Below are 22,962 nucleotides of genomic sequence, written 5' to 3' on the forward strand. Positions count from 1 at the left end.
TCCAAGAAGCCAAGATATTTTGATAATAGAATCTACTTAATTATAAGAAATTAATTAATTTACATTCAATCATCTTTTTAACTAAGTTGTCTGAGCATAAAGCCCCTACACTATTATATATCATTTTCATTACCTTAATCACATTATCTGAATTCTAATATTTAATAAATTATTTAAATATAAAAAACTTAAATATTTTAAGTTTTTGAAAATTAATGACTTTCCGCTGAAAGATGTTTAAAAACATTAATAGTCTAAATGAAAATCAAATCAATATTTATTATGGCTATGATTTAAAAGATTTTTAACAAAATCTATTTAGGTTTTGAGTTACAATAATTTAATTGTACTAAACAAAGCTGATAGTCTGAAAGCTTATTTTTTGATTTAGATTAGAGAATTGAAATACTGGTAATCCAGCGTTTGTATTTATATAAGGTAAGTTTACGTAACTACAGACTTTAATCATACAGGTTCAGAATATATCGGAGATATATAACTTTAATCGTGTTTAACACTTCTCTTAAAGGAAAATGCCTGCTTGAGCAAACATTACTCAAAAGAATTAAAAAAAAAAAAAAATAATGCAAGTCCTGATACTAACATTGTAAGTGTAAAAATTCCTTATAAATTTGAGGATTGCTTCTAAATTTAAGCGAAGTACATTTGTTTGAAAAATCAGTATTTTCTTTATTTTGTAGAATGGAGAAAACTCCATTTTAGAGGTCATTTTAAGAAGTAGCTTAAACTACTCTGGTCTCCTAAAAGGAATATCTTTGCCAGATATCAAGCTTCAAGCTTAAATATTACTATTTCGGCTCAATTTCTGAACATATTTTAATCTATCCTTTTAGGGATTGTTAATCAAAATAATTTTAGCTTATTTTCCCAAAAAATCCTTCGGAATGGTAAATTTCAGTTTCAAGAACTGAAGCTATTCAAGAAGAAGAATTTGTATTGGGTGAAGGCTTTTCTGTTAGTGTATGGGGGCTCATTATGTGTAGGTACGTTCTTCTACTCTGTTTATTGTTGGTCTTTCAGAGCCCAAGGTGAATTTATTCTTTGATTGAAAATAACAAAGAAATTATAACTTTATTAATAAATAAAATTTAAATAATCTCCTGCTATCTACTGGAGTTACTTTTTTTGTATGTGACGTAATAGAGAAAGAGGTCAAGAAAGATCCCTGACTTCTCTCCTTTCTTAGAGTCAGCGGAACGCCCATATCCACACTGCACAGTAGTAGCTTTGAGTGGAATGTACTGAACAGTGATAACTTCATTCAAACAATTAGATGAAGATGTATGGGAGGTAGAGTAAATAAAAAACACACACGTGTGCGCGCGCACGCGGTCTTTGATACGAATTAATTATATTAACGCAGCGGTTTTTGTTGTACTTTGATCGTTTTGATCTTGATCCAGTTAATGCAACTTTCCAACCTCTTAACTTATTGGTGTGCGCCAGTAAAATTATAAAAATTATTAAAAAAAATTAATATAGATAATAGTATCGTAATGACAAGAATTTTTTTTTTTTTTTTTTTTACTTTATACACATAAAAACCGAATACAATATTTTAAATTAAAAACAATCAAAATGTAAAAAATTAGAATTCAAGAAAATAAAAATTAATGTATAAAAGTTTTGCATAAACCACCGTTACTTACTGAAATGCAAACGAATGCAAATTTTTTAGGAATTATTTATTCTCGCTGAACTTTTTTTTTATAGACGAATCATAATTTGCTGTTTACTTTATTTTGTTTTTTCTAAACAAAGCTGTGAGAGTCACGTTGTCTACGGCATTACGCTAGCTTCCTGGCTAATTTATTAGTGACGGCTAGCACAAAAAGTCACAAGCAATATCACGGCTCGCTGCTTTCAGTTTTTTGTCTCCTCATGTGTTGCAAGATACTGCAAACAATCTCAAATTTCATTACTTATTTTTGCCCCGTTTATTTTAAACATGCGGAAATAATTTCAGTTTATTTCTGTTTTAATATTAAAAAAGGTCGGTCTTAAAATATAATGATAAAATTTAATTAATTTAATTACATAAGAGAATATTTATTCAGTTCCATACGAATATGTTATGTTAACAACTACGAAAATTTAACAAAATGATAATAAATAATAACGGAAAAATCAATAACGCGAATTTCTTTTACTTTTAATTTTAAATATATATATATATATATATATATATATTACATGTATACATAAATTGTAAATATGATTAACTGAAAATAAATAAGCCGAAAAGATAACAGAAAAATTTGTAATAAAATTCATTTCTATTGCCATTTTTGTATTTAAATAGGATCTATGTCCTTAGGTAATATTTTTTCTTTAACGCTAAAACGTATTCTAAATATATGCTCTATTTACTTCCTTAGAAATTACTTTTAAGTACTGCAGAAATGAATTACAAAATTCATTTAAGTTGGAATGGAATGCAAAGTTGGCAGGAGTCTATTACTCCCTACTTTATCGCAGAACCTGGACAGAGTCCCTTGCTGCTGGATCTTTCTAATCGGGCTTGTTTTAAAAGGGTTATTTTTTTTTAATCTCGGATCTAATTTTTCAAGTTTTGTCTATTATTATTTTAGTGAATTTAAGACGGATTTAATTGCATTCCAATCCGTTGTTAAACCAGCGTTATCGAACCCATTTCATGGGCCGACCGCGGAAGGCTAGGCTTATAAAGCCTGTCCTCCCGACGTAATTCCCCTTCAGACCGTCCACTGAAGTCCTTTCGGTGCTAACTCTTTAATAGGCTAGCAGGAATACGCCACAACGGGGCACTAGCTATAAGGAGGGAGCAATGCGTCCCCTTTTCCGGAGGAGTCGCAATTGCTGGGTTATTTTATCTTACTGTAAGTTTAACTTACAGATGGTGATACCTATTCGCGATCGCGGTTTTGGGGCGGCGATTTTCTGGAAAGAAGTAAACAGTAATTATTCTCTCCACGTAATTATTAACCTTCAGACACGCGTGTGACTGAGAAGGGGTTGGGGGGACCGCGTGGCCGCAGTGAAGAAACCATTTGTTTTTGTGGTGGCTGTTGGCATCTGCAACAAAAGAAGCAGAACACACACACGAGAGAAAAAAAAAAAATTTAATTTTTACTTTCCTTTCGACTGGCAGGATGAGACGGCACGACGCGTCGTTCCACATCCACGTTTCTCCCGTTTCTGAAACAAGAGAAACAGAACAAAACACACGCGAGAAAAAAAAAAAAAAAAAATTTTTTTAGACCGCGTTTTTGTTTTGTGCGCGACTTACCGTATTTGAAGTCTTCAAACTATATAACTCGCGAAAAAACTATTCACTCGCGACCCCGGAAACGCGTCTGACGCACTATTCCGTTTATGGCTCATGCGATATGGAGGCCCCTAAGCCTGGTTTGTCGATTTTCGGCTACCGCACCGCACCATCACGGTGGTTCGTCCAGTACGGCGTGAGGCCGCTTCCTTACAACTGTCGGAGTTGGGTCCTCTCTGCAGATGTCCCGAAGATGACTGTGTTCGGACACAGCCGCTCTCCCGAACAGTCTGCGCGCCTGCGCCACCCCCACCTCGGACACGGATTGAAATCTCGCATCAGATCGGAGAGTGGCGTTCCTGACGAACCACGGAGCTCCAAAGATCGTCCGCAACGCGATGTTTTGGACGGCCTCGATCTTCTTTTGAAGCGAGGAGCTCAACATTGCCCCCCATGCCGGGTAAGCATATGTTAGAATCGGCAGTACGTACAGCCGAAAAATGAGAAGCTTAGTTGCCAGTGGGTATGGGCTGGCACTGTTCAGCACTGGGTATAGTGAGGCTCTGGCGGCCTTAGCCCTCCGGGTCGCATAATTTACATGTTCGCCGAAGGTAAGCCGCCTGTCCAACACCACCCCCAGGTACTTAACTGTTTTCTCAAAAGGGATTTTCTCCCCTGAGATTTCCAGCTCTCTGGTCGGTTTTCGTGTCTTGCATGTGAACATCACGGCCACCGACTTTTCACCGTTGACCCTGATTCTCCACATGTCGAGCCACGGTTCCACTAAGTCCAGCTGCCTTTGGAGCCTCCGGACCGCGTAATCCACATTTGCGGATTCGTAGAAATATGCCGTGTCGTCTGCGTAAAGGGCCGTTTTGACCCCTTCCGACAGCGGCATATCGTTCACGTACAAAGTGTACAAGAACGGGGAAAGTACTGCTCCTTGGGGAACCCCAGCGGCTATTTCTCTGGTGGAGGAAATCGTTTCCCCTACGCGCACGACAAAATGTCGGTCTAGCAGGTATGACCGCATCAGTCTGACATAGCGGTAGGGGATCGCCGATCGCGCTAGCTTATAAAGCAGCCCGCTATGCCAAACTTTGTCAAAGGCCTTGGCCACATCCAGAAAAACGGCTGCAGTCACCCGTTTCCTGTTCAGGCCTCCGACAAGGTCGTCTATTATTTTTACCAGTTGGAGGGTGGTTGAGTGACCCTCCCTGAACCCAAATTGCTCGGGCCGCACTTCTCCCTCCATGTATCGCCTCAGTTTTTCGAGAAAAATCCTCTCGAACAACTTAGACAATACCGGTAACAGGGAGATTGGCCTATAATTCCGTGGGAAAAGTAAACTTTTCCCCGGTTTGGGTAAACATACGACTTTGGCCGTTTTCCAACAATTCGGGAAATATCCAACGTACAAAATAGACGTGAATATCACCGAAATTGCTGTAATCACGGAGGCCGGTATGTTCCGGAATGCACGGGCGCTGATCCCGTCGACACCCGGGGCCTTGTCGGGGCTTGTGGCCTTAATGGCTGCGGAAACTTCCGCTTCAGTGACTTGGTCAATCTCTAGAGGGGCGTCCTCCACCTGTGAGAAATAATCTACAAGAAAGGATTCCACCTCGGTTGTGTGCTCGTCGTTCGGGGAGGGAGGGGGGTTTGGAGTGAACTGCTCCTCCAAGGTATCGGCGAATACCTCGGCCCTCTCCGCCTCCGAGTATGCAAGAAAACCTCGCTGCCCCACAACCGGATGGCGAGGCTTCTTCCCTTCTCGCAGTCTCCTGTTCAACCTGAACACCGAGGAGATGTCGTCAGAGACCGAGGCGAGGTATTCGTTCCACGAATCCTCTCGATGGCTTGTCAGCAGTTGTTTTACCCTGTCCGTTTGATTATAAAAGGCCCGCTTATCAGCGGGGGACAGGGTGATTCGATATCTCCTCCTCAGTCGTCGTTTCTCCGTTATGGCTTCGGAGATATGAGGAGGGAGGTCGTTTCGAACAACTGCTCGAGTTTTGGCCGATGAACTGCCTGCCAGGGCCTCGGTCATTGACGACGTGACGCGCCCGACAGTGTCGTCGATTTCCTCCGGGGTGTTCAGGAGCTCAGGATTTACCGGCCTGTACTCCCGCTGGAGGGTCTCGTAGAACCTTTTCCAGTTGACTGACCTTCGGGGTATAGGCGGGGGATCTCGGCCACCCCCTGCCTGACCTAGTTCCAACAGGACAGGGGAATGGTCCGAGCTGAGGTCTTCCATCGTTTCAATCATGAATGGGAGGGTACCCCCCTTCATGACTGCGATATCCAGCACGTCAGGCCTAGATCTGCCTGAGCGATGCACGAACGTGGGCACCTCAGGGCCTACGACGACCAAGCGGCGGGCTCTCGCCCTTTCGTACAGCAATCTGCCATTCGGATTTGTCAGAATGCTGTTCCATGACACGTGTTTGGCATTGAGGTCGCCCATGAGTATCATGGGCCCATCCCAATTTTCCAGCACGGCATCCAGATCTGCGCCGGTTACCGCGTCGTTCGGCTTGCTATAAGCCGAAACCAGCCGATACACCGTGCCCAGATGCTCCACATGCACACACGTTTGCTCCATCACGTTTGTATGAAGAACAACGCGCGTATGCATGTGGCGTCTGTGGACTAAAACCGCAGTTCCACCAGAGGTGCGAGATCCGGGTCGAACTGGCCTATCCGTCCTATATGTAAAATAGTTCCGAAGGGTCAGTTGCTTGTTTGGGTTCAAGCACGTCTCAGACAACAGTATCACGTCTATCAGTAGATCCTCGGCCAGACGGCATAGTTCCTCCGTCCGGCCTACTACTGAGTTGGCGTTCCACTGCAAGAGTCTGAGGGTGGGCCTAACCATACCTGGACAGTACAGCCATGAGGCACTCTATTAAGGACTGAATACAGTCCTTGAGAGATTTTGCCTGGAGCAGGCGTGGCAAAACCATCATGATATGTGGCAGGATATCCTTCACTGTCATCTGCGACAGGAACTCCATGCCAGTGGTCTCCAACGGGGTAGCCGGTTTCGGATTGCCGCTGGAGGTGCCTTTTGGGGCGGCCGCCCTTTTGGTGGGGCGCGGGGCCACAGGGGCCGCGGTGTTTTTAACAGCCTGCTTGGCCTTCCCAGCCGGAGCAGGCTTTGCCTTTCCCGTCGAGGAAGGCTTGGCCTTCTTCGCCGGGGCCGGCTTTGTCGCCGCCTTTTGTTTCACCACCTTCTTGGTGGTCGCCGCCGGTTTTGGCTTGGCGGGTGTTGGGGAGGGTACCTCCCCTTTTTTCACTACCGCCTTGGCCACAGGTGCCGGCACCTCCGGTTTGGGGGCTGATTTTCCCCCACCGGCAACACGGGCCCAGCTGCGGCCGTCAACAGTCGCGGGCTTTTTAATGCCCTTGACCTTATTGACTTGCTCCTTATAATAGGGGCAACCCCGGTAATTAGCCGGATGAGACCCCTTGCAGTTAACGCATGAGGCTGGTTCCTCACGCGGCTTAACGCATGTGGCAGTGTCGTGGTCCCCACCACACTTGACACATTGCTGGGCCCTCTGGCAGTAATTGGACGAGTGTCCAAATTTCTGGCATCTGTGGCACTGGGGTGGCCCCCCTCGTGACACAAACGCAGTCACTGCGACCTTGCAGTAAAAAATACTGCCAAGGTCATAAATGGTCCGGGCCGAAGGGGTCCTCTTAAGGGCCACTAGGCAGGTCGGGGTTTCCCGACCGTCCCTTGTGAGGAGCTTCTTAACCGAAACCACCTCATAGCCAAGGGAGGTCAGTTCCTCCCTTACTTCCTCCGGGGCAGCCCCATAGGGGATTCCCCGTATAACCACCTTCAGCTCCCTGTCCTTCGGGAGCTGAAAGGAGTGAAAGGCGATTCCCTTCGAGTGCAGAAAACTCTGCACCGCCCGGTAATCCGCCTCGCTGCCCAGCTGCAGCCTTATCGAGAGCCCGGTGCTTTTAGCCACCAGGCGCCCCCCGATCCGCGACTTAATGTCGCGCGCTAATGCTGGCCACTCCTTCGGGCAGTCCAGCATTATTGGCGGGATTTTCTCCCGCCTGACGGTAGCAGGCTGTGATGGGGCCCCATCATCAGCCTGCGGGTTGGCGGCTGCTGCAGCCTTGCTGCAGCCCGCTACGGGCTCCGTCTCCATAGGAGGCGCGGAGTCCCGGCGTTTCTGGCGCTTCCTAGCGCCAGACCCGCTTTCCTCTCCACCGACGGACAGTTCCGGGGTGGGAGAACGGGGTGGGGCAGGCCTTACTTTTCCTTCCATTGAGGAAAAATAAAGAATAACATTTAAGTTGTAAGTTTTAAAAGTTCATTTAAGTTGTATTTAAGTTTTGTTAGTTTTCAAAATTTTGGCATTTTTGTATCAGTTTCTTTCCAGTTATCAGCTACTTTTGAAGTGATATCTATTTCTGTCAGTTTTAATGATTTTTAGAAATTAAACAAAATTAAAAAAAAAAAGTGTATAGTGATTAGTAAAAGCAATGAGATGTGGAAATAGTGAATTGAAAAAATCGTTTTAAATAACCACTTAATTAAGATATGGTGAAAGGAGTTTATTGTAATTATATGACCATGTATTACCTGGTAGTAGCTGTTTACGTGAATAATATCTTAGAGATAAGGCGAAAATGTTTTGTCTTGAATAACTATTCAATCAAGAGTAAGAGTGAATCTCTTACTCTTGAGGTTATCTGGCTTAACGGTTTATATAGTTCAATTGATTACTCGACACATTACAAAATACAATTTTTCTTAAGGAAGCTTGGGCTTTAGCTCAGTTGGTATTTAAGTGAGTTTTTTGGAGTTTATAACTAAGTGGTCTACAAAAATTCTTTTATCAATAATCTTCTACTCTTATCGTGGTTGAAGATACCCCGCGATATTGTAGGTGGTGCCAGGAAAAGATCCCAACTGCCAGGAAAATGCTGAGATATTCCTCTGGTTGGGTTACTCTGGAAAACAGAGACTTTGAACACGAAATGTTTGTTGTGTTTCTCACGTTACATTTTACGTTGAGTTCAAAAATGCTATCTAGCAAAAGTGCTAGTTTTCATATATTGATTTTTTAGAATTTTTTTTTTTAATGATGACTAATGTAAGAAATATTTTACATGAATTAGAACAGAACATGGAGCAAAAATTTACCATTACATAGGCAATAGCTATATATATGCTGAGTGATTCATTCACTGTCGCTTCCCGACATATCCAAAAAATCTTTAGTCATACACTAACACTTCATAATAGCGCCAGTATTATTCAAAAATTCATTATGTATCCACCTTGTATGATTTAATTGTGTTTTATTCTAGTGATTTAGAGCAAATGAATGAAATGTGCTGTGTAGATAGAGAATAAATATAGAAGAAAGTATGTAAATTGTCCGGATAAATTTTTTTTTTTGTGGGATTTTGACGTTTAAAGATCAGCCACGAATTTCGCTCTATTAGTTAAAAGATGTTATAAAATATTTTTGGATGTAGTGAGGGATAAAGATAAGAACTGGGTCTCTCATGTCTGCTGTTTAACTTACAACAGATTGGGTAAATGTTCTCGATACATGAGCTTTGCTATACCCATGGAGTGACATGAACCACAAGATCATTCATCGGTCTGTTGTAAAGGTAAAAAGAAAAATTATTGAATTGAAATACACAGTAAAGAACTCAAATTTGCCATCTGCTATGAGACCAGAACCTTACAGTGAGGATTTGTCTACTATATTTCCCAATACAACTAATGTAAAAGATGAAGCAGATACTGAAGTCCAAAATTAAGAGCAAAGTGATCCTACTTTTGAGGAAAAAGCATGTAGCATTTCCTAAAAACCTCATATAATTCAAAGCGAATTAAACGATCTTGATCGGGGTTTAAAATTGTCCATCTCGTTCAGAATGACGCTAAAGCATATTTCTTTGGTAACCGCTAGAAGCATCTCAAGATTTACTCTCTTAGGAAAATAATTTTATAAGTTGCAAAAATATTTGCACGATACATGCTCATACGTATAAAATGACAAAGTGAAGATTGATTGTTCATTGATTCTTTGAAAACTAATTTGAAGTCTATACTTTTGTACAATGGAAAGAATTTACTTCCGTGCCGTTAACTATACAACTAACATAAACAAAATGTACGAAAATATTAAAATCCTGTTGAAAAAATTCAATATGACAAGTATTAACTAGGTGTTACGGTAAAATATTTATCGGGTTGTAAACGGATTTGCAGCTCGCTATACAAAGTTTTATCTTTTCATTACCATAGTTTTTACTTATTCAGCTTATAAAATTTAAAACACAGTTTTCTTCTTTAATTAAAAAAAATTCCAAGTGAAATGTAATTACTTGAAAAAAAATGGATGGAACCGTAAAACTGTTTGTCGAAAAACATGCAATATTGGTGATGACAAAATTATTTATTAGGTAATCAATAAGGTGTATTTTGATATTTTTTTAATGTTATGAATTCAATAAATAAGCTTTGGTTATACAATAAATTTTAGTTAAAGATTAATTTTTTTAATAATGCTTTTAATATATACACAGTACTTTTAATTGTAAAAAACATTCTAGAAGTAGCGACATTATAATATAATTTGTAACGTAATATGGAACGTACTCTTTGTTGGTATTTTCTAGATAATTTTGTTTTTGAACAAATAATGAGTATTTTATAAATGAGACATTACCAATAAAAGGATATAGTAAGACGGGAGAGATGAGGGGTTGAAAATAAAAGCAAGATTACTGTGAATCAGTAACGAGCACGTCATACCATTAATTATTAAAATGGATTTTTGAATAGAGTATTTTTGAATAACATGAAAATTGGATTATATTTAGCCCCTTAAGGAGATTAACTAACATGTAGGCTTAACAATAGCCTTAAAAAAATAACTTTAAAAATATAAATAAAAAATTGCACTTCCCTTTTTACGAAGTGCGTTCTTTTTTCCAATTAATTAGATAATAAAAAATGATTTGACTATTCATGTTTTATAAATATTTCATAAATATTATTAAACTTATTCTTTCTCACTGGCATTTAATCAGTACTTAACTGAAATAATAATTCAACACAAAAAGCTTATGGGTAAAAAAAATAAAAATCCTGTTTTTCTCATTAAATTAAAACTTATTTTATTATTATTTTTATAATGAATAACTTTTCTTTTGAATAAGAGTTTTTTCTTACGATTATTTTTTAAGACTTCTAGGGAACAACTCAAGATCTGACCTAGTTAATGTTGGCTCGTGGCCGAATTTATTTGCAATTTTTGTTTACACAGTTTACCCTGGTAGCAGTAATATAAAAGCTAGATCAATAAAATGAGTAAAGAAAACTTTATTAAAAGCAAACTTTTGTTATTACATATTTTTAATATAAGTAAAAAAAGAGAGAGTTGTATTTCATTATTAAATTAATTTGTTGTTAAATTTAACAATTAAATTTAATCGTTTATATATTTCTTACTTAAAACAAGAGTTTGTTTGAAAAAAAATATGTATCTTATTCGATTCAATTATACGGAATTGTTAGTTTTATTTTTAAAGCGAGTGATTAACTTATTTTAAATAGATTAATTAATTGAACGAGCTAAAATAAAAGAGATCTTTTTAAATTAAAATCTACTTGAAATTACGAAGTTTGTTAATCACGATGAAACTTTATTTGACTAAACAACTTTGAAATTATAATTACTTAGTGGGTAAATATAACGTGATTACGGAAGCAAAGATACAGCAGTCTCAATTTAAAAATTTCAAGATTTAACTGCTATGTTTTATTTATTGAGAGATGAAAGTAGACACGTTTGCTATATACCAACACACCTTGGACTAAATTTCTCACACATTATCTCTATCATTTCATATAATTAAAATATGAAGTAATTATTTCATATAATTAATACGAGAATTAAAAAAAATTAATAGAAATTTAAAATAGATTCTGGTTAGGTAATAAAGATCTTAATTAGCAAAGATGTATAAACAGGATGTTTACATCTGTATATTAAAGTTTTGTAGGTAAAAAATTATGAAAAGATACCACCAATAGTTGTTACGTATTTTGTTAGAAGTGACCAATACATAAATCATTATTTTAGAACTCTACAATAGATAAAAAATGAAAATAACTACAAATAATTTTAATATAAAAAATTATTAAAATCGGTAATTATAGATAAAATGTATAATTTAATTATAAAGATGAAAATTAACATAAAAATTAAATGTTAAAAGAAATTATTTTATTTATTTGCGAGCTAAAATCAGGTAACGCAAAGAATCTAAATGTTTTAATCATTGATTTGTTCAAGTTCTAATATTATGGGAGAGAAATGAAAAAACATAAAAGTTGAATTTAGAATAGATGGTTTAAAAATTCATCAAGTTGGTAAAATATTTTTTTTCTTATTTCGCACTTTTACTCCACTTAAAATTTTAATTATCATATTAGGGATATTTCATCCTGTCCTTTTTTTTCTCCTCAACCTTGAAAATTTATAACATTACTTCACCTAGGCTGATAGTTGATTTCAATATTTCTCTAATTAATAAAAATGTGTATAATTTTAGTGATGGTTCAGCTGTGGCGTTTTAATTAGGTATTTTTTTAAAAAAACATATTACCAAGAATTTCACATAGTAGATAATTTTTTTAACTACCATTAGTCTACAACAGTAAACTAATAATATAATAAAAACTTATAAAAGCTAAGAATGGAGTTTACTGTCTATTAGCAAACTAATAAAAACTAGAGTTAGTTTCAGTATTTAGGTATTATTCTGAGCATTTTTATCTTGATATACTACATGAGAATGTTGGACGAAGATATCATCGTTACCTGCTTTATTTCATTTATAATATCATCTGAGGAACCCACTTTAAATTATAACTATAAAGTAACTGTCCTTCATTACCGCTTAAGTGATATTAATTACTTTCTGTCTGCTAAAAGCCTAGTGATGTTAATGATTTAGTAGAAGTTATGTATATGACTGATTTAGAATATTTATATAACTCTAATAACGGGAATAAATTAAGAATGGTTATTAAAGAGAAATATTAAGGGATGCAATATTGAAGATTACAAAAGGAAACATGGGTGTGCTCTGAAAAGAAATTCTTCTATCATTACAAATTCTTCAAATAATTAAAGGGTTAATTAAAGATAAAAATGCAAAATTATTACTCATATTTTTAATATTTTCTATAGGAGCAATAGTTGTTTTATCCTTAAAGACTAAGTAAGCGTGAATTCTATTTTTGAGTTAGGCAATAGATATCTTGATATTAAAATTACAGATTCGAATGTAATCTAAATTCCTTTTAACAAACTTTTGATAACGTTTTATAAAGATAGTCATTATTATTTCATTAATCGTCAGGTAAGAGAACATAAACATGGCTTAACAGTGTGAAATATGGTATATATTTCTTAACTATAGATTGAAATTGGAGAGCTGATGTTGTCTAAACAGCTATACCTAGGTTTTCTGATAGAAATGCCAAAATGTTCCAACGGTTCTGTGAATAGTAAACCTCGCTCATTTTGCACTAATTTTAAAAAACTGAGTGCTAGAATTTAGAGCTAGTGTGGTCTGTATTTTTTGATGAGATGATAGATGATGAAGTGAAGGAACGCTATGTTCTTCTTGAATCGTTATATTTAATTTCTTGTCACCCTTGACATTTTGATTGAATTACAATAGTTACATTCAATTTAAGATTGTATGACACTTTAGTCATAATTGAACTTGAAAATTATCAAGAAATTATGAATCCCCTTGGACTGAAATGGAAACACGACCGCACTGCGCAGGATTCTGACGTAGAATGATCGTAGCTTAACTCGCCGGTGAGCGCTAGCACCCACTAGATCGCAGCACCGGAAGGCTCGATGTGGAACGGAATATTGAGCTCTACATCGAATTATTCAAGTGAAAAATTTTTAATTAAATAAAGTACAGAAGAGTATAAACTATTGTTCATATTTCATGGTTATTTATGATAATTCATATTCACCACAGACAAAATGCTACTAAAATTCACATTTTATGCAATAGTTGTTCAGCAGTAAATATCCTTCAAACAAAAAATATCGCACAAATGTAGTTTTAATTAAAAATTAAGCTTTCTTGTTCTGTACAAGAAACGGAACGAAACGGAACGCAAAAGTGGCGGGAGTTTCACAAATTCTCCCTTCGAATCGCAGAGCCTGGACAGTGTCCCTTGCTGGTGTGTGATTCTGTTAATCGGGCGTGTTTCAAAGGTTTATTTTAATGTCGGGTCTAAGTTTCAAGTTTTGTTATATTTTATGAACGGATTTGTGAATAGCGTTCCATATCCGCTTGGACCAGCGTTCTCAAACCCATTTCGTACAAGAAAGAGACTGCTGGAGAATACTTTAAATTTAATCTTTTAGATTTTACAAATAAACTTCGAATTTTTATTTACAGCACCATAAAATTGAAAATAGTAAACAAATATTTGAGTACTTTTTTAAATAATAAGAGTTAAAAAATTAATGTAAAGTACCCGTTACTAAATACTCGTAAATACTTGAAAATATACTTCCACAAGATATTTTCGGAATTAATTTCCTTCATCAGCGCCTCCGGCAATTGTTAAGAAAATTAATTTTGGATGCGTATTTTAATCACATCTGAAAAGTGATTAAATATTAAATCCGTTTTTAAAACTTCAACCACATTTTGTAATGCTGATCTCAAGAAATCATATTTTTATTCTGATTTTCGCTCAATTTGCATGCATTTGCTGCTGTTGTAAAATTAATTTTATAAATTTATTAACTTTTAATAAATTATTTATTAACACTAACTGCTAAAAATTGTTACTAATATGTCGAAGTACAGATAATTTATATTTGTTAGTTTTTATTTATAATTTTTTCTACTGTAGGAGTGAAAAAACTCAAATACGACCAAGAAGGACACTTTTTCAATACGGGGGTACATTTTGAAAAAAAAAAACAAAAGGTTGTGTGTATTCAAAGTAGCTTACTTCAGTAGAGGGTCAATTGCATTTCTAATTAATTGCAATTTTTGTTCCTTTATCTTCCATATACATTTTCAGAAATTGAATAATTTAAAAATATTTAATGAAATAAATATTGTTTTTAGAATTCAAACATTACCTCTATTTCTAAAAAAAAATTACATTCATTACAACAAAAACTGCACGTATTATAAAAATCATATGTAGACACCACATGACTTCATTATACGCCTATTAAATTAAATATATACATTTTTTGCTGCACTTCATTTAAACTTATTTCATTTTAAAGTGAGATACGATCCTCCAATTCTTTAATAAAGTGGACAGTTAATTACACAATTGCATTGTGGTGGACACCAAATTTCATAACATTAATTGTGGTGTCTATATCAGCATTTTATATTAGTTTATATATTAATTTTGTTTCACGTCGCTCAAGTAGATCATGTGGTGTAAGTGAGGTGTCGGATCCTCCGAAACCATGCACACATCGATTCGAATCAGACTTCATACTCGTACATGTATTTTTTTTAACTTTTTGTTTGTAATTTAAATATATTTATTTATTAATGATTATTAATCTCTGATTGTAAAAATGTTCGATTTAAAATGAAAAGTATGAATTTTATTTCATTAATAAATTCTGATTTTTTTTTGTATTGTAATTGTTGAATTATTTTTTATCATTAAAACTTTTTTTACAATCAGATGTTAATAATTATTAATAAATCAATATATTTAAATTAAAAAAAAAATATATATATATATATGTATATGAAGTCGGATTCGAACTGATGTGCCTTCCCCTTGCAAGATCCAAATATTTCATTAATTAAAAATTTATTTGGCTATAACTCTGGAACGAATGAAAATAAATACTACTTATGATATATTGTTGAAAAGCTCTCAACAAGGGCTTATTATTGCAGTTAAGAAAAAGTACAAAATCCAAATGCTTTAAAATTGAAACGCCGCTTTATTTAGAGGTCTAACTGTATACACACTTTTGCCCAGTCGATTGCAATCAAAAGGGGAGGTGAACAACTAGATGTTACAAAAGTCCTAAATACAAAATTTCAATATTCTACGGCTAATCGTTTTTGAGTTATGCGAGATACATACGCACACGCGTACGTACGTACAGTCGTCACGCCGAAACTAATCAAAATGGATTCAGGGATGGTCAAAATAGATATCCTTTGAAATCTGAAAACCGAATTTTTTCTTGATTACAATACTTCCTTTACTTCGTATAAGGAAGTAAAAAAGTTGATTTAAAAATTTCCCCATCGAGCTGAAACTTTTACCGGTCAAAGAGAAAGGTTATAAAAACGTGCTTCTTTTTTCTTTTCTACGAGGGTAATAGTTAAATTGAGAATGATAAATATAATTTACTTTTTTTGCTGGTTTTCCCGGAAATAATTCCACCGTTTCTTCTTTCGAAGAAGATGATAGTTAAAAATGTCATTTTATAATAAGCAAGTTGTAATTAAAGACGAAGTAGTAAATTGCATAATAATAAAACGTTTCTAAAATTAAATGGGTAAGTAAATAGCTTCCATATTGTAATGTTATAATGATCAAATTTTAAAATTAATAATAACCCATTTTGGTGGTGAAATAGAGTTACTAATTAAGTAGAAATTACACATGCGACGGAGTCTAGAACGTATATTTTATACTCTCAAAAAGAATAAATTATTCGTTATAATTAACCGGAGGATAATTACACGGTTAGTTAGCATTACATAAGGCTAATGTTTTACAGGTAGTCTACTTCAAAAGAATTTGCTGAATAAGTTATTATTTTCCTTTTTTAAAATAATTTCCTACTTTTCATTTTGTTTTTTTCTTGAGTTAACTAATTCATTTAAAATTCATAAGAATAAGAAACGAGATTACATTCTCAGATTTTTTTATACCCAGCTTTTATTTTTATGAATATCTCATTCTATACAATGAAATTGAAGGGAATGATATTTTTTTAATAAACTAAACGATTTAAAAATTAACGCAAAAGAAATATCAGTTGAATTAATATGCAACTAACCAGCTGGTATTTGTGAATCAAGACAGAAATACTTTATTGAATCTCATCACTAATTCTGTTATTTCCCGGATAACTATATCCTTAAATCTAATGTAGTTATTCCCAAGGGGAAAAGTAAGAAACTTATTGTGTTTAACAAGCTATACGGGGATGAAAAGAGTTCCGAAACTGAAAAAGCAAGGAAACATGAAACATGGTAGATTTGTTCACTTTAGGGAGTAGGCTATCGCTAAAAGGTAATTAAATTACAAGAAGAAGAAAACGGGTAAAAACAGATTAACAAAATATAACGGGAATGGTATCATTCCTACATCACTCATAACCAATTATCCTTATTCCTGAATAACTAGAAATGAAATCGGGCATATTTATTCCAGTGTGGTCCGCAGGAAAAGTAAGAAAATATTCATTCTGATTAACAATTATTTAGGATTAAATAAAAAAGGGAATGGAAAAAGGGATACCAAGATCAAAATAGCAAGTAATTCAGACCTGATGGATGTTTCTTTTGATTATAAGCTACTGTTTTAAAGGGATTAATTGCTTAGTAAATCCTAGAAGATTTGCCTACAAATTTATGGGAAATGCAGACAGATAGAAGAATAAAATTTGGTATATTCTATGTAACACATCTCAGATTTTCCTTTTGAATCACGCGTAAAAGAAAAAAAAAACTAAATTAAGATTGTACTTCATAATTGATGTGTACTTTATGATACAATTATGATAAAAATTAGGGTTGGACTCTGAAATAAAATAGAATAGTTCCTATAAAAGATTTTGGATTTACTTTTAACTTATGATCAAATGCTTATTAAAGTATCCAGATTTAGGATAAAACTCAGTTTATTCAGATATTGAGGTCCTAAAAACTTCATAAGTTCATCAGGAAAATAAGTTTAAGATTGAGATAGCGCGTAAACGTTTGCTTACAATGTGTAGCGAGTGTAGGATACTCCTCATCCAGCAAACGGAAAATGGATGAGAAGAGGTTGCCCCTACCACCAACTTAAAATCGAATTAACAAAAAATTAAAATCATGTACAAAAAATTAAAACAAATTTTAGTGCATAAGAGTTTTACAACGTGATTTTCCTGAAAGAAAAAGAAGCGTGAAAGTAAGGAAAATATGTAACTTGAGCGGTCGTACAGAATATTATGACAGTAATCATTAATTACTAAGGTTAAACTAGGATATGCAGTTGTAGCAAAATTAGTAAGTAACGTGTGCGAAGTTAACTTCAAAGCATCCTGTTCTCGACAGTCACAAAGAACAGATCCCTTCATATAACGATAATTAGTCGTCTGCATGAGGGTAATAGTGCGTAATCCAAAACAGAGGTAAATATGATCAAACACAGATTAGGTAATTTCAATGAACAGCTTACCTAACTAACATGTTGAATAGCAATGAAGAGGCCAACCATGAAAATTTACTAAAACTTCTTGCGAAAACTTCATCTCGTATATATATATATATATATATATATATATATATATATATATTCATCTCATATAACATAAATATATATGCTTTATTAAACTTAAATGCAAACTTTTACTGCGAATAAGTTTCAATCATTCTTGGCCATTGAGGATTACTGAAATTTTAGAATCTGTGAAAAGAAATTAGGTTAATCCCCTAACCACATTTAGAGAACATCGATATTTGCATGTTTGGCGTTCTGGGGTTAACATATTTTTCTAACACGCACAGCTGTTATTGGATTTATCAGAATTGTGACTCTTTTCTTTTTAAAGCCTAATGTAAAGTTTTCTTCTTTTGTTGCAAGCTTTTACACGCAACATTTAATTCTATCTTAGTTATAAATCTGACTCCTTTAGTTATGAACTATTCTACGTTGCCATAAAATTTAATGAAGCAGCCAAGTCGCTAGCGTTTTTGTCACAATGTTTATTTACCACCGAATCTGAATATGAATAAATAATGAGCTGAATATGATGAATAAATTGAATATTTTTTTTAAATTAAAATTATAGGTTTTTAAGATGGCAGGCTATGGAAATGTCAAACTAAGAGAGCTATGCATAAAAAATGAGTGAAATATGTAAATTTATAAAATGTTATCGTAATTAATTATTATAAGTAAAACGATTTGAACACAATACATTTGATGTATTGAAACTTTTCACTGCGTGAGATTAGGTACTTACTTGCAAAAGAGAAAAATTTGAGTTCCGTGAAAACTGACTTTCTTTAAATATTTGCATCGGTTGTAAAAATAAAAGAAATATTCGTGCTTCGTTATGGTATTGTCAGAAATTATGTTATATAATTTATTTATTTTAATTCTTTAATTCCCGTCAGTTTTCGTCACGTTTATTATTTACCTACCGAGGCACATTATTATATATGTATGTGTAAATCAAAATGTTCTTACTGAATCATTCATCAGTAATTATACATTTTTCGAAAAAGAAGGATACTGGAATTTGGAATAATTGTTTCTTAGAGCGTCCTTAGGAAAATTAAGAAAATGTTATTTTGGATTATAACTTCCGAACAGTTGAATTAAAAGAAAGGTTATAATGGAGGCTAAGATCAAAAGTGCTAGAAATTTGAAACTCGGCAGGGATGTTCCTTTTATGTAGTAAGCTACGTTACGGGGAAAATAGTTTTAGAAAAAAAAATTTATTTTAGGAGTTGAGATGCAGTAATAAGATTTTGTAGGGATATTTGTCACTGTTCAGGTATTTCTTTTAAAACCATCAGCAAGAAGATTAAACACGGTTAAAATGCATTTCAGCAATTTCTATATTTCTTTTAAAACTGTCGTTATAGTAACTTATTTAATTCAGCACAAATGACAACTTCAACATTCTATGAAAACAATCCTTAGATTTTCCTGTTAAACCATACTGAAAGATTAAAGTTGAATTAAGTTTGGTTTCATAATTCATATTAATTTTATTATTCCCATGTATATTTATAACACGTTAAGTGGAAATTAATTTAAACTATGAAATTCTACGACAAATATTTCGATTCCTAAGGAAAAGAAAGTGGATGATGAAGTTTCATATTTTCAGATTTTGTTAAAAAATTCTTGGAAAAATGTAAGTTAAATGAGATAAGTGAAAATTTGATGTTTAGGATGACATTTCAACATCAGGTGAAGTCGATATTTATACTGTTTTCTTGTTTCATTTTTTTCTACAATAAATTTCTGTAATCCATTCTTAAATTTTATCCGGCGCGAAATTTCTTTTCTGTTTAATAATAGCAAAGTTTCTTATCTTTTTTTTTGTTTAACATTTTTACATTAGTAATTTTATCCACCCACCTCGCTGTTAACATCTCCCACGCCAACGTTTTAAAACATTTTCTATAACGTATTATTACAATTTTTCTTACATATTATTCATATCAGTGTATTAACATACTCCACAGCCCTTTACAATCATATTTCTCATCTTTTAATTCATTTCATGAAGTTTATTTCTTCCTGATTGCTTTTCGCTACACTAATTTTCATATTTATTTCTTTTTTAAAGAAATAGTTCATATTATCTTTGTCCTTAAATAATATTTTTACTTCCCAACTTACTCAAACTTAACACTTTCTCATAATCATCTATTTTTTCATAATCTCTATTTTTTGTCATGATTGTCGTTTTCCTTTAATTTGATTTTTATAATAATCAATAAATAAAGTTATAAAGTTGAGTACGAATTTAACAAATTATTTATCAAATGAATAGCATTTAATAATAGCTGAATTAATAAAATGTAAACATTAAATTTTAAACTTTATCTCTCGGAGTACTGTAACATTAATTGTAATAGCTTTTAAACTAAAATGCAAACACTTAATATTTAACACTTCATTTCACTGTATTTTGTATAAGCTATTTTAATTAGTTACAATCATTATTACCCACGAAGTGTTTACAGTGTTCTATATATTTTATACTTAACAATCAATGTAAATACTTGTAAAGAAAGTCTAATGAGTATAACATTTTATTTTTTTTAATTTATTTAATGAATAATATTAATAAATTAAATAATTTTTAGTATCATTCATTTCAATGGTTGAAAATTGAAATTATCTTTTAACTGGCTTTAAAAAATTATGAGTTTCTCAATTCAAAAAACCTAAGTTATATTTTTTAAAAATTACCATGTGCTTAATTTTGACGATTCTTAATTATTACGAGCACGAATCAATAATACTGTACTAGGTATCTTGAATTTTCAAATTTATTATACCAATGAATCAATTGATTTAATTTTTTTAGCGTAATGGTAACTGACCTCATTCTGTTATTTAAAACATTTTTATGAAATTTCAAGTAAACCCTTTGGTAAATATACGTTAACTAAAAAAAAAAAAAAATAAATAAAAATAGATATAAAAGCAACAAAAAGAAATTCCTTCGAATTAATATGTTATGTTTGTGTTTAAAAAGACGATACAAATTTAAATAGATAAATAGATTTAAATAAATAATCCAGCATTCTAATAAAATTTGGCTCACCCTCGTTTGTAGTATCTTGTTCCATCTGCAATACTTTTCTAGTTTTAATCAAAATGCTAGTTTTTCGCTTTTTTGTTTATTGTGAACGGGCATTTTATAAAGCAGTGTATCTTTAGGCCTTTCCATATTTTAAATAAAAATAATTTTTTTTAAATAAAAAAAAAATTAAAAACTAAATCTATTTCAAATACTGAGTGAAAACGAAAAAAAATCATACTTTTTCAATAATCAATTTTCGATTTTTTTGAAGTTAACACCAAGTTAAGGATTAGTCTTAAAAATTCGTCGATTTGTTTATGTAATATAATTTAGCTTATTTATGGTAATTATTGCAGCTACACATTTTATTATTTTCTATTGAACCACTATTTTTCTAGAAAGCTTTTTATTTAGTAATATATTTTTATATGAATGGTGGCTGACGTCGTTAAAAAGTATTCCTAAAAAATGGCAGAACTAGAGAAGAATTAGCGTCAGAATTCTCCGTTTGCATTTTCAGAATAATTAATCATGCATGTACTCTGTTCATTCAACCTAATAATCGAAATACCTGTTTGGAAGTTATTCAAATAGGGTAAATAAGCGCAGTCAATGCTTTTATTTATTTATTTTTTTTTTTACCTCCGGGATCTCCGTTACGTATTGCTTCAGAGGATGAGATTAATGATTTGTAGCGTGTTAAAATGTCATGCCTGACCGGGATTCGAATGCGGGACCTCCAGATGAAAGGCCGAGACGCTATCACTCGCGCCACGGAGGCCGGCAGCAGTCAATGCTTAAATTGTTAAAAGTTAACTCAAACTTTACTCCAGGATTAATTATATTTTAATGATTTGATACACTTAAATATGTTACCTAATATACCTGTTTATATCTTAGAATAAAAATAATACGTAAATTGAACGTCATATATCTACTTGTGAACATGAATAGAACATAGACTCTATGTTATAATTTAAAAAAGCTCCAGGTTTTAGTCCGAAAACAATATCTTCCAAAAAATTGTATAATTAAACCTACATTTTTATTTTAATATATATTTTATTTTTTGTTTTATGCTCCAAGTATATGAAACACAGGCTATAAAAGAACTTACATAATTTAAAAATTTATATTATTATCATTTGGTAGGGTACAACTATTCTGCTTATTCGAGACTTTACGATAAATTAAATATTTTTTATCGTACATATTTTAAACATTTTTGATAAAAAATACTTGTCACTCTGACTTTGAGTGAAATGTATGGATGTACACATGCCTGTTCACTTTCATAGCACCGTAAATATGCAGCAGAAAGGTCAATATCGCATAAAACTTTTAAAGTTTCTTTTTCTTTTGCGTACTTGCCGTATAAGTGCTCTTTCTTTTTTAATTCTGTTCATCTGTTCACTCCTTCCTCATTCCACACTTTATTCGTCCATCTTATTTTCTCCATTATTCTTATTGTAATTCCCTCTTCTTAATGAAGATGGAATTACCATTGCTACTCTTCCGTTTATTTCCGTTACACTCTTCGCGTCCTCTGTCACCATATTACCCAAATATTTGCAATTTTCTACTGTTCTATTGGTACTTGTCTTTAAGTAAAAATTTTTATTGTCTGCTTCCATTACTTTAATTTTCTTGAATTTCTCTTCTTTTGTTCCTTCTGGACTGGTAACATCCTTTGAAGCGCGAGTGTGCCATCAACTAATCATATATCATTAATTAATCGATGATTAATCGTATGATTAATTTACTATTAGATTATTCGTATCATCAGCAAACCAAATGCATCTTATTTTTCGTCCTCTTATACTTATTCCTTCTATTTCTTCAAATATATTCCTATCATATCTTCAATTTAAGTGTTGGTGAGTGGCAGAATCCTTGCCTAACATCTCGACAGACCCACCCAGTCAGTCATATTCTTATTTACTTTCTATGATGCTGTTTGTCTCATATTTAATTTTTTAATTAACCTTCTGTCTTTCCATTCTACTTTTTTTCTTTAAGAATCTCCATCATTTTCGCTCACTTGACTCTATCAAATACCTTTTCTTATATCTATGAAACAGAATTCTCCATCTCTCTCTAACATCTATG

The sequence above is a fragment of the Lycorma delicatula genome, chromosome 2 (assembly GCF_047948215.1).
Source record: "Lycorma delicatula isolate Av1 chromosome 2, ASM4794821v1, whole genome shotgun sequence".
NCBI classification, from domain to species: Eukaryota; Metazoa; Arthropoda; class Insecta; order Hemiptera; family Fulgoridae; genus Lycorma; species Lycorma delicatula.